Genomic DNA, 17,184 nt, shown 5'->3' with positions numbered 1-17,184 from the left:
ACCCATATGACATTATTTGCAGCCCTCCCATTCATTTCTTTACACATTTGTTAAACTTCCTTCAGTTGCTCTTTACCGCCTTTCTCTTCCTATCCCTTCTCTCTCATCTTTGCTTATTTGTATTGTCTTTCTGAAGTCTAAGATCTGGTGATCCAAGGGTGGGGAAGACTATGCCCTAAAGCTTGAACAAGAAAAGGAGCTTTGAGACCACTAAGGTGGTGATTTGGTGCATTGTCGAAGCGCAATAATTAATAAAATAATTTATATATCAAACAGAATGCACATATGGTGAACACCAGTTATCTGGTCTTTGGATTTCACAGAGGTCTCGTCATTTTCAAATACGGCCTGACAAGTGAGCATGCATTCAATGTATGGCATATCTGACAAATGTGCATCAGAGCCCTCAGCTGTAGACAGATGCCCTTAAGATTGATAGACTTATTTATACTACCCCCGATCCACCTATAATGCTGCATCCCATAGAATATGTTTGGGTCTGTGACAAAGCCAGAGATGTCTTCACTTCTCCCCGAGGGGGAGCCCCTTGCCATGAGGCCACAGTGGTGAGGCACCTACCCGATAGTCCCCTTGGGGGTGGTATTCAGTGGGAGGATTTCATTGGAAGAGGCCTCCCCTCTGAGGACAAGGGAGAACCTCTCAGAAGAATGCAGTATAGCAACCCTCACCCAACACCCTACCCACCTCCATACCTCATAGACCATAACACTTTGCCAAGTCCGTCCATGTACTTTTGTAAATCTATGACATTAAGAAATACTGGGATGAGGACGGGGTGCAGAGCCAAGATGAATGCTTCATGTAACCTAGGTGAGCATTCCAGTAAAGCATGGCAGTGCGAGATATAAAGCAACAAAGGGCTTACAATGTGGATCGGCCATCACTGGAGGAAAAGAGGACCAGCAAGCTGCTTGGCGTGGAAAATTCAAATGACTGCAGTTCCGGATGCCAAAGAGAAGCAGACGGCATCCCCAGTGTGTCTGCCACTCGAGGACCTGTGGCGAAGCAGTAACCCAGCCTCGCAGGGGAGGTGGACCATATGGTCTATAATGGGTACACATACTGCAGAGGGACAGATGCTTCAGAGATGCTGCAGTGAAGGAGAATCCAGTGGAAGCCACGAGAGACTCAAGCAGAGCAAAGACAGACCCCGAGGCAGACCGGTCCACACCAGAAATATCCCAGAAGGTACGGGAGTAAATGAGCTGGCTGGTGGGTGTACGAGATGGTCTTGGTTACCACATAATCATTTAAGAAGAACAAATCCAGAACTCAGGGGATGGGATATAACCCCTGAGCTAGAGAGAAGTAGGCAGAGCCATAAGGAGAAGTGGTTCCTAGTAGGGGCACATATCAGAACCCCAAGCCTAAGGACAAATATCAAGAAAAGGACACAAGTCACTTTCTTTGTGGCAGCACTTGGCAGGATAATAAACCAAGTCGGCAAGATCAATGAAGCACACAAGTACAGGTCTAAGACCTGCACCCAAAGCAGAAGGAAATTACAAGTCATCTTCCTTGTGACAGTATAGTGAGGCAAGTGGGTGAAAGTGGGGAAGCCTGGGTCAAGGACCCTACCAGTGCATGAACTGTATTGCTGAGAAACCTAAAAGTGAGAGAGGGCCATGGGAAGGGAGTCATTCCCCCTGGTGTTGTTGAACTGTGATACAAATGTAAGAGAAAGGCCAGGGAAGGGAGTCATTCCCCCTGGTGTTGTTGAACTGTGATACAAATGTAAGAGAAAGGCCAGGGAAAGGACGTCATTCCCCCTGATGTTGTTGAACTGTGATACCAAAATAAAAGAGATGCCAGGGAAAGGGAGTCATTCACACCAGTGACGTTGAAATGTGCAAAAAAGCGGTAACCAAAAAAAGGCAATAATTCCCCTGGTTGTGTTATTTAACTCTGAAAGCAAGATACCAAAGAAGGGAGTCTTTCTTCTGGTATGGAAGATGAGGGGATTAGGCATTGTGTCTGCCAAGGAGAAGGGATTCAACTTTACCTTATTGTGTTGGAGATCAGTTTTGATCCGGGGGAAGGGAGTAATTACCCTAAGAAAAAGAGAACAACTGGAAGTTAACCTTTATCCCCAGTCCAGAATAAGAGAGTCATTCTTCTGGACCAAGAAATTCTACTTTTTCTCTAGTTTAGTATCAAGTGTAAGGGACAGAAGTAGGATTTTTGACAAAGGACGGTGGACTATTGATTTATTCGAACATTCTGACAGAACCCTTAGTATTTTAGTTGAGGCAGGGAAACCCTTCATTGAGGTAGGGAAAGTTAGGATTTCTCTTTATTTTCTTTACTCATAAAAGGCTACAGAAATCACTTTGCCACCTGTGTGCCAGTCTCCTCTTCTGCACTCTTACAGTCCTAAAAAGATTTAGCTCCAACTATCGCACATTCACTGACGGAGCAATCCATGCTGCACCAGAACATTCTTCATACTATAGTTACTATATTTTAACTACACTAGTCATCGCTTCTAATAATTTGACAGTGACTTGAAATTGTAAATAATATCTGCTTGCAATTTAATAATCTATTATTTCATGTCTGTTAAGACTACGGTTTGGAAAAGGGCCATTTACCCCACAAAAACTACCTCAGCCATACGAGTGGTAGTAAAACGTTATACAAATATCAAGTAACATAGCATATATCTTATAATGTATTTAAACCGAGGCATAGTTGCTTTGGCTAGTCCCGCTTGGTAGGGGTTGCCAGGTAATTCAAAAAGTGTGTCTCTCCTCAGAAGATGGTTGAGCTCAGGATCGGTGATAGAAGCACAATATGTGATTTGAACCAGTAGTTAAAATCGTCTCATACTGGATTCAGTGCATCTGCGTCTAGGTTGGTGGCCTTAATGTGAGGCATGGTCTGATGTCACCATCCTCATTGTGAAAAAATGTATTGCAACCTTCTTGCAGATGTCATGACCCTTGCCCCTGGCCCTCACTGGCAAGTCAGCCTTCCAGTTAGGGCCAGGTCAAAGGCCTTAAAACCTCATCCAAGACTCTCTTGGAGTCAGTCCTGGAGCCTTTGGCACCAGGCTCAAAACCATCATGAAGACCAAGATTAGAACGGGACTATTTAGTTGGGACTATTTAACTTGTGGGGGTTCAGCCAACATGGAGGCACACACATAGCTCAGTTACAAGGCACTGAGCTATGCGGTCTAGTCTTTTGGGTGTGCCAGGCCTGGGACTACTTTACCTGGACTACTTTGGGTGTGGCAGGCCTGGGACTATTTTACCTGGACTACTTTACCTGAGACTATTTAAACCACACCAAAACAGCAGAACATGCTTTGCGTTATTCTGCTATGGGCAGTGTAACGCTCACCATGTCCAGTTCTTTGATGGCAGCTTACCTGTAACCAAGGACCTGCAGAGAGAGAAAGAACACTACGAAACTTACCTGGAACAGTATCCTGTCTTCAATCCATCGCTGACTTCAGTTCCACTCACCTGAAGGTACGAACTTCATCATCCGGCACTGCATGCATTCTGGAATACCATAACCTGGAAAGAGGAGAATGAAAGACAGCATTAGTAAGCGTGTACTCACGTTTCCTCCCGAATGAAGAAAGCCACACAATTCTTACCTGGGTAGTCATCTCCTGGTCAGTATCATTGCTGGAACATTATGGCACTCGGCGAGGAACATCGCAAACTGCAAGGAGAGAAAAGACACAGGTTAGCAATATAAAAGGCAAAACAGTGCTGCGCATCACGCATTACTCACCGGACAGCATCGCGCATACCGCGCTTTCGCCTACCGGTCCATGCTCATCTTCAACCTGCATGACAACTCCAAAATATCTTTCCATACCTAAAAGGAAAGAAGCAAGACATTATTATTGGAACTAAGAGGAACATAAGAACTGCATATAAAGACTGCAAAGCAGCAAACCTACGGAGTCACAGCAGGCCTGGATTCCCACAGGGGGGCTTGCACCAGTGAAGTAACTTGGTCGCTGCTCGCCCCCACATCTACGCGCCCCTGCCACGAGGGGCAGCATGGAGAATCCACCTCTTACAATATTACGGTGAGGAGAAGGCCCAAGGGCGAGGAAGGAGTTGAGGCCAAACATAAAGACAATCTGGTATTGAATCCAGCTCTCCTATATTGCAGATCCATGTTTAACCAGAGGCCTTACCAAGGGACCCGGAGAGGGTTCGAGAGTGCAAATCATCCAATCAGGGCTCGGTGGCATCCCCGTGGATACCAGGTGGGCTTAACAGCAGATACCAGTAGCAGTTTCAATGGTATTGACAAAAGCTATTGGTGTTCGAAATTGATTTTTTAATGTTAACCATAGCTATTTTGTCAAATGGTAATACTTGAAGGGGAAGATATATCTTTATTTTTTATTTAAAGTTAACCTTCTTTTCATAACTTCTAGTTGCTATACTCAATTAAAATTTAGCTTGTGGGGCGTTGAGTCTCCTACAACTGTTCTCTTACTGAGAGTCTATCTTTTTCTAAATCCTGGTCATACCAGGATTTGGGCTTTCACAGTTTAGGAATTATTGTATTGGTTTTCACATGCACTAAATCCTTTAGTGTGTGTTAGTAAATTATTAATAGTATGAACTTTTCCTCACCACTCAGATTTCTTTATTGTGGGTATTGAGGTAAGTATGAAAGCAGATGGTAACAGCTTCCCAGTGGTAGATGCTAAAAGCTGGAACGTGCTACCTTCTTCATTAAGATCCAAATCCACCTTCTGGGCCTGCCACAAAAGTCTGTAAACCTGGTTATTCACACAAGAGCAGTCTAATCAACCCAAACCTCAGCTATATGCTGTCAGCCAACATTGGACTGCTAAATTATACCTTTGCATGTATGCATTAATATGTGTTGTACAACCAAATTGAACTTCAACTGTTAAGTCATATTTCATTACGCTGTATGTACTTTCAAAAGAAAACTGGCGCCCAGATGCCCCAGGGTTAGGTGTGCTTTACAAATGACTAAATAAATAAATAAATAAATAAATAAATAAATAAATAAATAAATAAAATATGGCTCAATAGGTATGAGAGTAACATCAGATTATTTACAGTAGTGAATAGTCTTTTTTTTTCCATTTTGCAGAGGCATTACTGACTGGAAATACTTAATCTTAAAAGAGAAGAGGGTATTGTTTGTTGTTATGACTGCTTTTATCTCTGGTCATCCAGTGGCCCCCCGTAGGTTCTCCCTTGTGCCTGCTTCACATCTAGTTTCAGTTCCTGTTTTCCCTTACCTTGTCATTGTGTTGCAGTTGCCTGGTGTTTCCTCCAAGTCCATCGTTGTGTAGGACCTTTTCTCTCACTCCCTCCTGTGTTTGGGTCGGGAAGCACTGCAAGTTCATACTGGTGCCCACGTGAAATGGGGTGCTTTGGATAGGTGAGAGGGTGATGATTGGCTATAAAGGGATTGCATGGGACCTGACACTTTGAGGTGTCTCTGCAGCAACTTCCCCAAATACTCCTGAAATCAGCTCCACCGCTAACTTGAGTGCAATCTGTTGTTCTTCCTACGCCCACCAACACACTAAACTTATATCATGATGTGTCGGACAGCTCACACGTAATCCGCGGCTTGCTGCCGTACAAAGGGACCCAATCAGCTCTACATTATGAGACCAATCCACGTTGAATGAAGCGGCGGCCTCTGCTACCTTGATGGTGTAGTGACAACACTGAATCCACAGGGTGATGGAGTTATCCTGTCTTCATGTCAGCACTGCCCTCTGCTTGACGTTGACACAAGTACTTTTTTAATTTAAAAAATAATTATGCTGGAAGATTTTTCTTGCGCAAAGTTAGTATCAGAAAGCATTAGAAGGCGTTGGTGTCTTTGTGTGATTTACATGCCTTGCCCAAATAGGTATGTATGGTCTTTAGCTGTCTGAAATGTCTTATCCAGGAAAATGGAGTGAAAAGAGGTTTCATGATTTACACTGGCGCAGATTATACAATCATTAACACTTCAATTTTGATTATATTTCTTCTAACACTTCATTGTTAATGAGTCCAATGTTGAAGCCCAGGCCTATGGGGAGTTTCCCATTGACATGTCGGAGAGTTTCACGCTGAACTGGAATATAAAGATGACAAATCTCAAAGAACTATTTTCGTCACCCAGAAAGTCGTAACATGTTTTTTTGGGACCAATCAAACCAATGTAAGAATTAAACTAGACGCTGGGGGTTGCGGTGAACCAGAAGAACGAGTCAGACAACTTAGTGACATGTTCAAAAGAGATTTTATTTAAATTAAAAGAACATTTCTAACTTGCCATGTCGCTATAAGTGAAGTTCCCTACCTAACAAAAGTAAAACTAGGGGTGCACCGCAAGTTCAAACAAAATGTCTTTCTGTCCGAAGCAAAGCAACTAATACTACATTAAAAAGAAATGCGAGGCTCAGTAATGGACTTCTGACTGCCTTCTTGTATTCATCTTGTTCTTAGTCTCTTGCAGAATGTCTTCACAGCTTTAGTATCAAATCCTTTTAGAAAATTAAGTTACCACCAGTCTTGCTTTCCATTCTCCATTTAATAAGTAAACAGTTTCTGATTTTCTAATGTTCTTGTCCCTCCAGAATGTCTTGAAATTAAACTTCTTCCTTTCCCACCTTCATAGCATTGGAACTTCCCAAAGTCTGGTAGCTCTGTGGTTTATGTGTCTTACTTCTTGTTACAAACCTAGCTTAGGGCTTCTGCCCAGATGTGGAATAATGTGTTCCATGATTTCAAGGACTTTGCGGTCAGGGTTGAAGAGTATTCACCTTCTTTTCACTCTCTTTCAACATAGGCCCTGTGTCTATGCTTCCGTGATACTCTTAGCAGTTGTTTCAGCTTGGATACACCATATTGGTATCTTTATCATTCTCATTTATTGGGGCCGTGTTCCTGACTCATTTTCTTCATGTCTCATACTGTGGGTGGCTATTCTAACCTGGTGTTACAATGTTAACATCCCTTTTCTTTGGATTAGTCAGGCCGTATGCCTGTTATGTTGTTGTGACTTTTCATATGTTTGGTGGAAATTCCAGCCCGCAGTCATACATCCCGCTAGCATCCACACATCCACGGTGTCTCTTTCCCCGTACATACCTCGTGCGGCAAGAAAGGTGCTTGTCGGCAGGAGCTCGAGAGCTTGAGCTCCTCTCATCTTTCGGGTCTCAGCGTTGGTTGCTGGCCATCAGACACACCGCTTCTCTTTAGTGGTCATGGCACCCATGAAGACAGTTGGGACTTAGGTGAGCTTCACCATTACCCGAAACCAATAGAGTCAAATAAGAATCATATAGTATAGCATAATAGTTGTAGCAGGAAAGCAACAGTTTTTCCAACACAAATATATGCAGAAAGGTTGGTGTGAAAAGGGAGTTCCATGCTGGACTGGGAGTAGTTCTCCCCAAGAGAGAGTCACTCCCAGTGAGGTCCCAATTGCCCAGACCCCTAGAGAAGGTCTTGCGTAGTGGGCTCACATGCCAAGTCCAGATTTGTCACAGGGTTCTGAGAAAATACTTGCCATAGATTCTCAACAGAGTGTCCCTGCATAAGTGCCCGCAAAAGATATGGTATCATGGTTTACGCAAGTCTTTAGAATCAATATAGGTTGCCTCAAGAGTTTCATGCATCTTTTGAGGCCCAGAAAGTAAGCTGTGCTGACTGCCCCCAAAGTCACACGAGCTCCCTTCACTCTCTGAAATGAAGTCTGAGCTAAACTGCAGAGACTAGAGCATGAAGGCATCATTCATAGAATGGATTGGGCCAGTCCAGTTCTGGTGTTGAAGAAAGGAAATACCAATGTCAGACTCTGCATTGATTTAAGAGGGCTCAACGAGAAGTATTGTTTACAAATGAAGCCATTCCTTAAGGTGGTCTATGATTCAGAACTATCTGTTAGTTTCAAATAGTATATTTATTGTTGGAGGTAGGTGTTCACCTGAAGTACGAAGCTCTACACGCCATATCAGGAATGCCTACAATAGTCAACAGAAAATAATTAACATCATTCTGGCAGAGTTTTACTCCAAATTATTTAAAGCATCAAGTAGACAAAATGAAGAAGGTGAGGAAGTAGACCAGTAGACATGTTTTGCATTTGAATGGGCTGCAGGTTGTGAGCAGCAGTTCAACTGTATCAAGCAAGATATCTCTGTAGTTCAAGTGTTATCCTCATTTCATAATAATTGCCTCACATTGGTGAAACTGATGCCAGTGAAACCTGTGTGTGGGCTGTACTGACACAGTTCAAATGGGAACACAATGTCTGATTTCATTTGCCTCAAGAGTTTACAGTGGAGCAGATACTCACTAGCCATCAAATGAGAATGTTTGGCTTTTACATGCGCCATCAATACGTTCAAGAACTATTTATGGTGATAAATAACTGGAAAGGAATGGATGGTGTATGTCAACAATGGACAAGTGTCTCACAGCATTAGTAGTAGATTTTGCTGCTACACATGTGATTGGCAGTTAGAATTCCTAGTCTATGCATTGTCTAGCATACCATTAATGGTGTGGAGCATAATGTAGCTGTTAGCTTTGTTTGGGAGGAAGTGAAAGAAAGGTTTTCAGTGGATCAGTGTTTTAATGAAGCTGAGTGGGATCATTGCTGCGAACAAAATCATGCTTACATGGAAGTGGGTAGGTTTGTGCTGAATGATTGGTGGGTGGAGCACGTGATAACGCAATTCATGGAATTTAAGAGGGTTGCGAGGAATTTGGAGTTCAGAGGGTAAATTGCGTAGGAGCCACAGGCTTTGCGTACCAGGAGCTATAAAAATAGAGTTGGGCATGAAGGTAATTTAGGTGTTGCTAAGACCAAAACCCTTGTAAGAGAGGACTTTTGGAGGCCTGACATGGATAAGCACCTAACGAGAGAGCGATACTAGAATGCGCTAACTGTGAAAGTAGTGACATGGTGCAGGCCTCCCATAAAACTACAATGTGTTTATGTCTGGTTCCCTATATGTCTGGAAAGAACGTGTTGTAGATATGTTCGGGCCCTTTCAAAGGTGCCCAGAATATGCACCTGGTGGTGTTGATAGACATGTTTTTCAAGTTGCCTTATGTTGGGGTGCTCTGGGAGCATAGAGTTGCTAGAGTCAGTGTTCTGGAAGGAGGGAGTTCACACAGGAGGAAGCATCACACCGCAGACAGTGGTCCACAATTTGTGTGTAAAGAGATGCAGGCATTCATGCCCAGTTTGGGAGTCCATTGCTCAGTGACTGCAGAAATGTTCCCACAAGAGAGCAGTTGTGTAAAGAGATTCAATAGAATGTTAATGGATGTGACACTTATGCATGCTAAGGGCTGGTTGGTTCAGGAATGTTGTGGCATGCATGTGACAATACCGGTCAGTGCCACTTACCGGGGCCAAGTTTTCACCATCTGAGGTATTAAAAGCACACACGACTAAAACCAAATTATAAGAAGAAAGTAGACTACCACTTCTCAGGTTGCGCCAATTGTGTTTATTGCTGATTAAGCCCTATGGTTTACACATGTTTTCGGCACTTGGATTTTTCAAAAGCAGACATGAGCTATATAATCATAAGGTTGACAAAAATGAATATGTGTGTGAAAGACAGAAAAAAAGGGGGTTGGATAAGGAAGGATTATAAGGTTTGAAGTAAAGAAAAAAATTAAAAATCAGGAGACTAAATATAAGTAAATATAAATACAAGACTCAGTCAGTTCAAACAAAAAGATATATCATAGTTACAATTTGTATACATCATTGACCACCACATGGATGGATTCTTGGTAGTCATGACTCAAAATCTTGTATTCACCCCAATGGATTGTAATTCTGTTTCTTGGAAATTTTTGAGATCATTGTCCACAATAACTTGAATTCCTGGTTAATCTCTTTATGTTCTACAAAATAAGCAACATATAACAACTTCATAATTATTACATTCCTGATTCTGCAACCATCTCACCAATCGTATCATAGAAAAGCTGTATGATTATATTCTAATTAACCCATATGCTGCATAGTATTCCACTTATAAATATAGCCAGCCAATGGCTATAAAACACCAAAATCATTGTTGGTATTATGTTTGCCAGAGTACAGCTCCTACTTCCACTAGTCATCCAATATAATGAAAGGGCAAAGTCCTTAGGTTTATTCATTCCTCCTAGCATTGCATAAGACATATACCTCACCCACGGTCCAGTGACTCCTAATGAATCCTGTTCAGATTGGGGAGCATGATTCTCCACACGCGCTCGATCATAATTGAAACAATCAAACATTGGCTATTACACATATGTGACCTAGTCCTCCACACCTACAAGGTCGTGGTTAAAACATATGTTTGGTAAGAGTACATAGAATTTAGCAGGAGTAAGAAAACAAGACAAATGCTGATCAGGCCCATTTCCCCTGAACTCACATGTAAAAATGGAGCTTAGTTCTACTCACGGCTGCAATCCTCGTAAGAATCGCGGCCGCTATTTTGGATGGAACTAAATGCAAATTCAGCGGCTGTAGGCCACGCCCATTGCAAGAGCATACCAAGTTAGATAGGGGTCATCAATGCCTAGGCAACCTTACTAATAACGCTGCATAAAGATTACCAAATTCCAAAATTAGGCCCAGATTGGATATATATAGCTCTCATCAAAGTGCTAAATGTCCCGTATAGTGATAGCAGGAAGAGACCTGATATGGTAGGCGGAAACCAGTGAATGAGAGAGCCTTACCTCCTGAACGTGAGATTAAGATTATTTTGCCCCTAGTGCTGCACAAAGGTGACTCCAAATTCTCATAAAAGGTGAGGCTTCCGGAAGATCTTGGGGGTGTCGTATGCATGCCAAGTGGGCACATGTGGGCACATGTGGATCAAAGAATGAGTGGAGTTAGTGCGTTCTGGTGGAAAATGACAGTTGGTAAAAAGTGGAGTTACTCCTTTTTCTGCCGTCCAGCTGGTGAAAGAGGTGGTGTAAAGCATGGACATAGCTTGAGAACAGCGAAGAGTTGTTCAGAGTGTGGGTAGCCAGTATTTGGGCTGGCATCTTTTAACAGTAGCTCAGTACTGCGAGGTCTGTGCGTCGGTATGTGCCTCAAATGGAATTAGTCCTTGGTCAGATGTTGAAAAATGTCCTTTACTTTATACATACCTTAATCAACCCAAAACAGAAATGTCTCAAGACTTCAGACAACTGCATATCTGTAGCGTGAAAACCGTGGGCGGGTTTGCAGCAAATAAGAACCAAGTTGTGCACAAAGCACCACAGGATGTGCCTTTTGCTGTTTTGGGGTACATCCATCCATTTGTTTTTAAAATGTTTAATGGAGAAAGGGGCATTGCTTACTCCTGACATTTTTGTAGGTATGTACCATGGTGCATTTCGACAGAGTGGCTGAGAGGATTTTCAGAAATGAAAATTTTGCATTTTATTTGTTCTTGCGCGATGCAAACAATTCCCACTGCAATACAGAGTGAAACAAAAAATGTGAAGTGCTCACAATGTTATTTGTAACAGTATAAAGGGTGCATTGATACTCATGGGCACTGGGGTATTCTGAGGCTGGTCTGGGAGCCCATTTGGGGGTGAATGTTTTCATTTTATCAAATTAATCCTGCGTTAATCTCACAAGATTACTGTGGTAGCCCTGTAAGAAGCGATTGGGCAAAAATGCATCACATGGACTGGAGAGCAAAAGCAGGTGAAAGAGGAGGGTTGGTGAAAATGCACAAAGAAGAAGATTGGGGGACCCAGAAAAGAGGAGGGGCCGCGTAGGGAGTGCCAGTGAGGACAGGGAAGACTTTAATATTCTATCATTTTTCTGTTACTCTAGTAATTGCCAAAATATACTGAACGGCAGGAATCTTACTGTATTATCATAGTAATGATTACTGGGAATGATTTGTGGTGGGAATAAAGAACACTATCAAATAAGCTATTCCCTGTTAGTGTGATCAATTATTGCAGGAATAAAAACAAAGGGGGGGCACAGGAATCGTCATACTCTGCATTACCCTGCAAATGATTACCGGGACGATTTGTAAACCAATAGCCTACGGACCCATGGGCTTTGGTCATAGTATTTTTAACCTGCAAAGAGGTGGGATCTGATCTAGTGGGCAAGGGGATATGGGTCTGTTCTTAATAGTTGATGCAACAGGTACAGTGGGTATAGTCAAGGGCCATAGCCTGTGGATCAGGAAGCTGCTGAACATGGACATAGACCATGGTAGGATCTGACCAGGCACTAGGGGGGAGCATGGGCCTCGGCCAGTAGTGGCCTTCCTTCTTTTTAACTCATTTATGTCAATTGTAATAGCTTGGCAGGCGAAAGAAATGATGGTCTGTTGGGTTGTACCAGAGCAATGCCAGAGGTTAGGACTAATTCCAAACCTTCCAGCCATCACCTCTTTTGTTTTACATGTACAGTGGCAAAAGCTGAAGGCCATAACCAGTGAGCACCAAAGAAAATATAACATGACAACACATTTGAAGTTCAGTGAATAATGTTTAGTTAAAAGAGGTTTAAGGCATCTGATTTATTGCACACAAAAAAACTTGAAATTTGGTGTTTGTGGGGAATGACATTCATTGTACAATGAAACTCATTGTACTTGCCGTTTCAAATGCCATGATTACATACATGGAATTACCGAAGAGTTCACAATCAGATACAAAATGTTATCATAGATCATAGGGGGACATCAGCAGGGTGTAGGGCGAGTTAAAATGGTCATCACTTCCCACATCTACCAAATTTCAAGGGCTTTGTAGTGATAAATCAGATCACGTTCACTCTCTCTTACCTCAAGTTTCTTCACAGCATATATATATATATAAATAAATATAGGGTTGTCGGGGGCAGGGAGTTTGGAAGGTGACTTGGGGGAACCCCAAAACGTAGCATGTTGAATCACTTGTCACTGTATTCCTAGTAATGTAATGCTACCCTGTCTTTTTACTGGGCATTTTTCACTGCAGTCATTTTTACCACCAATTTCTTACAGATTTTATTTGCCCCGGTGGATGAGGGGAGTGGGGAAAAGGAGGAATGTGGGGTGTCTACCCCTGCATCCTGCAGCAACAACACATAACAAAATCAGCTATAATATCAGCTCAATATAACAAATGAACATATGGCATGGTCTAACAAGAGAACATGCAATCTCGCTTTGCAGTGGGCACTGTTTCCACATACACTTACCTTTCGCCTTCATGGGTCGGCTGCGACCCTTGGTAAAAAGGGATTCAGTCAAACCCATGCACTGGTGCCGATGACAGATAGCCAGGCTTTGAATCGGAGAGGCTTGCGCTACGCACGTTGTGTATGCCACCACCCCAGCAGAGATTTGGCCTGCATGCTAGATATCCCTATAGCAGAGCGCTAGATAGCGTCCAAGTAGAACTGTCCCTGTCATTAGAAAGGTTACTTGCCACGGCGGGACTTACCTCTTTGGGCAGCCTTCTATTCTACTGAACTATGCGTCCCTAGGCAACCATACCATCATATGACTATTTGAATTCCAAGACGAAAGAGAGCATTAAGTAAAACAGAGTGATCAACAGTGTCAAAGGCAGCCTACAGGTCAAGGTGGATTAGGATAGATGATAGGCTTGAGTGCTTAAGAGAGGAGATGAAGTTGGACACATTCATGACAGCAGTTTCTGTGGAGTGACAGGAGCAGAAACCTGCTTGTAGGGAATCTCAACGGCACCTAGTTAGGGAGAACCTTTATGACTTTTACAGCTAGATTTAAGATTTCATAAGACAGAAACATCTTTGCTAATTTTGTTAGATAGTTACTCAGATGCAATGCTTTATTTATCTTTGATTGTATGTTTTCTCCATCCCCTTTTGTCGTGTTGGACAGAGTTGACCATTGTGTCCTGCTGGCACATAATTAATTAGGCTGAGAACTCTCCAGCATAGGTTCAAAACTGGCAGATGATAAATATTAAACTCATCATATATGTATGTATATATGTATGTATAAATGTTTGTGTTTTATAAAGTTTGCTGGGAAGCAACAGAGCTCTGTACATAGGGGAGGCCCCCAGGGGTATAGAGGTAAAATGCATGAGTAGCAGAGGTTGCTTGGATGGGAAGTGGCGTGCACCACAGGCAGAGCACTGGGGTTGAATAATCAGCGATTGCCGTGATTTTCTTTGTAGAGAAGGGACTTCTTGCACTACCTTCTCTCCAAGAAAATTAACCTTGACGGTTGTCGTTTTCTACACTTTCACTTCTTTCTATCCCTCTCACCCTCTGCCCGCAAGTCAATTTCACAACTTTCAAAATTGCAAAATTCAGTGTTAAGCCACAATGTCAGCCAAAGTCTTATGAACACTTCTTGACAATCTGGACATCTTGTGGATAGCATCCATTCACGGCTCGTATGCATTTGACAGTCTGCTGCTTAAGCCTCACATGTCTCCCAGTGCAGCTAATTTCATGGGGAAAATTGACTGTAACATCTCAAACTGAGGGTAATGTTCCTCCTACAATTCACTTGTAGCCAGGCCGAAATTCCATCATGAATCCGACATATTGTGATGCTTCTCGGTAGGGTTCCCTGTATTGCAGTGTTCTGTACCATTACCAATCAGGCTGTTCAACAGCTATCTTTCTGTCAGAAAGGAAGTCGGCACATTTACTACACGATAAGGATTTTGGAATAAAGGCAGTTCTTTTTGCGGACAATATAGTGGCAGAGGGTAATAATGTCTGATATAAGTCTTCTGTCCAAACCTTCCAATGTTTTGTCTTTCCATGATTTAAAAAAAACATTACAGCCTTCTTCGGGGTAGGTCTAGTAGCACATATTCCCCGTGGGCACAGCCAGCTGTCAACAAGGCCACAACCAGGTGTCAACTTCCTTTGCCCACATTAAAGGCTCTTAATACACTCCGGCCCGTTTCATTGTGTACTGTCTTTGGAATGAAGCAGTATTGATTAGATGTAATAGCATATTTTCTATCCATTTTACTGAACGCTCAGGCTTCCAACAGGAGCTTCAATTGGTAGCACTGAATTCCACAAAACGACTTTATTCTCCAATTCGAATCATCAGAGGCACATTTATCGCATCCATCTTGCCTACTACTTTTGTACTCAGCTAAGCACCAGCTGGCTTTGCTCTCAATAGACATGGAGTATTTTTTGCTAACTTGTCAGAAATGGAACCTGCCCTTTGTGGAGCTGGCATATCTTGGACTTGCATACAACAATATGTTCTTGTCATCATTATCACTGTGCACATTAAATGTCTTTGGTGATACATGTACAGGTTTCTGAATATGTGTACCCAATGAAGTACTCAGTAAATAAGAATATTTGATTACATTCTTAACATAATTCATAAAGCCTATTAAAACAGTTGACATGTTTAGTTTTCAACTATTAGATGCTATTGAAGATCAATTTAGATTCCATCACAGTCAGTCAATAAATATTTTAATAATCTGTCGAACATTTCATTGGACTAGATCAGGGGTCTGCACCATGTGGCTCTCCAGATGTTTTAAGCAATGACTCCATTGTTTCCTCAACACTGATTATCCTGGCTATCTGATGGCGGTTGTAACACCTGGAGAGCCCAATGTTGCCGGTCCATGTGTTAGACCCCGATTGGCAGCAATCATGGAGCAATCAGTGTTTGATAAAAATACAACTTGTAGTTTGGCCAATCTAGTAACATGGTTTTTCCCAAACATCATGCTGTGTTCCTGGCTTATTAATAAAGCATCCCTTGCATTCTTTTGTCTTTCCATATTGGGCATTATGGAAAAACAAAAGTATTGTGTATAAAGAGAAGCCCATGTTTGGTGACTGCAGTAGCTTCTTTGGAAGTTCCGGTCCCAACAGTGGAGTAGGGAGTGTCACCTTGTTCGCACCCTGGAAGCGATCAAAGACTAATAAGGTTCCAGGTTTCATGACCCAGTTTTTCGAATGCTCGCTTAAAGTGAAGGGAGAAGGTTTATTGGCCACTGTGTCACACATATCCTTCTTTCGTGTGACTTAAAGAACTCCAGGTACATTTCCTTGTGTTAAATAAGACCAAGTGAATCCCCCCCAACAAAATTATACAAATATGTATGGGTCAACAATTCCAACACACTGTGAACCATCCGGGTCACTTATAATGCCCACCACTGCTCACATGCTCACTTCTCACCAAAACGTGTTAAATCAGGCTTTATATGTCCTAAACAAGAGACAAAGCATGCCCCACTGCCCTCCATGAGCGCTGAGGGTCAGTGAATCATATTATAAGGCAGTGCAGAGAATGGCGGAATCTACACCTTTCTAGCAGAGGCCTAATTGATGACATCTGTGTGATGACTCGGGTGGTCATTGGTTCATGTCTGGACCCTGTCAGTTCTTTATTGCTCGGCGCATTCAAATAGTTTATAAATAAACTACAAATGATTCAAAACGCAGCAGCACGCGTCGTCATTGGATTGCATCAAGGTGCCTACTTCTTCCGTGCCCTCAAAAACGTCATGATTGATTTCGATAGTCTTCAAAGGCCTGCAAAACACTGGGCCAAGGTATCTCACTAGTAAAATGCAATGGTTGTCTCTCTCTCTCTCGCAAGTTACGCTCATCATATGCCTTTCTTCTGGTGGAGCAATGCTTCAGGGCCTTGATGGGGATCCTTCAGAGTTTTGGCAGACATACTTCAGAACGCATTGCCACCAGAGTTGCGGATCAGTTTAAACATCATAACCTTTGGGAAGGTGCTGAAAACCTTTGTATTTCAGCAACAACTTTTTAATCATGGTGCACACCATTCTGAATCTATAGCAGTGCTTTGATGCCTCGGCCGTTAGCGCTTTAAAACAGCCCATAGACCATAGTATCATGAGAACCCTGAATGCAGGCCATGCTGGGAGTAGAATGCAAGGCACACTGTCTAACCTGCATCCGGCCCTCAGCATTGAGTATCATCAGAACACCTGCATGCAGGACATTCTGTGAGTGGAATGCAATGAGGACTGTGTAACCGGCAACTGGGCCTCAGCATTGAGGATCATCAGAATACCTACAGGTAGGACATGCTGTGAGTGGAATGCAAGGCACACTGTCTAACTAGCATCCGACTCTCAGCATTGAGGATCATCAGAACACCCGCATGCAGGACATTGTGTGAGTGGAATGCAATGAGGACTG

General features: G+C 42.7%; 1 protein-coding gene across 2 annotated transcripts in view; it reads left to right on the top strand.

Annotated features, from left to right (window-relative positions):
• GRID2 (glutamate ionotropic receptor delta type subunit 2) overlaps positions 1–17,184 on the top strand; it is a 2,892,146-nt gene that overhangs the window by 2,157,438 nt on the left and 717,524 nt on the right. The gene's annotated exons all lie outside the window — the stretch shown is intronic.

Source organism: Ambystoma mexicanum, chromosome 6q (genome assembly GCF_040938575.1).
Source record: "Ambystoma mexicanum isolate Mex_15411 chromosome 6q, UKY_AmexF1_1, whole genome shotgun sequence".
NCBI classification, from domain to species: Eukaryota; Metazoa; Chordata; class Amphibia; order Caudata; family Ambystomatidae; genus Ambystoma; species Ambystoma mexicanum.
This window is presented reverse-complemented; position numbering and strand designations above follow the sequence as displayed.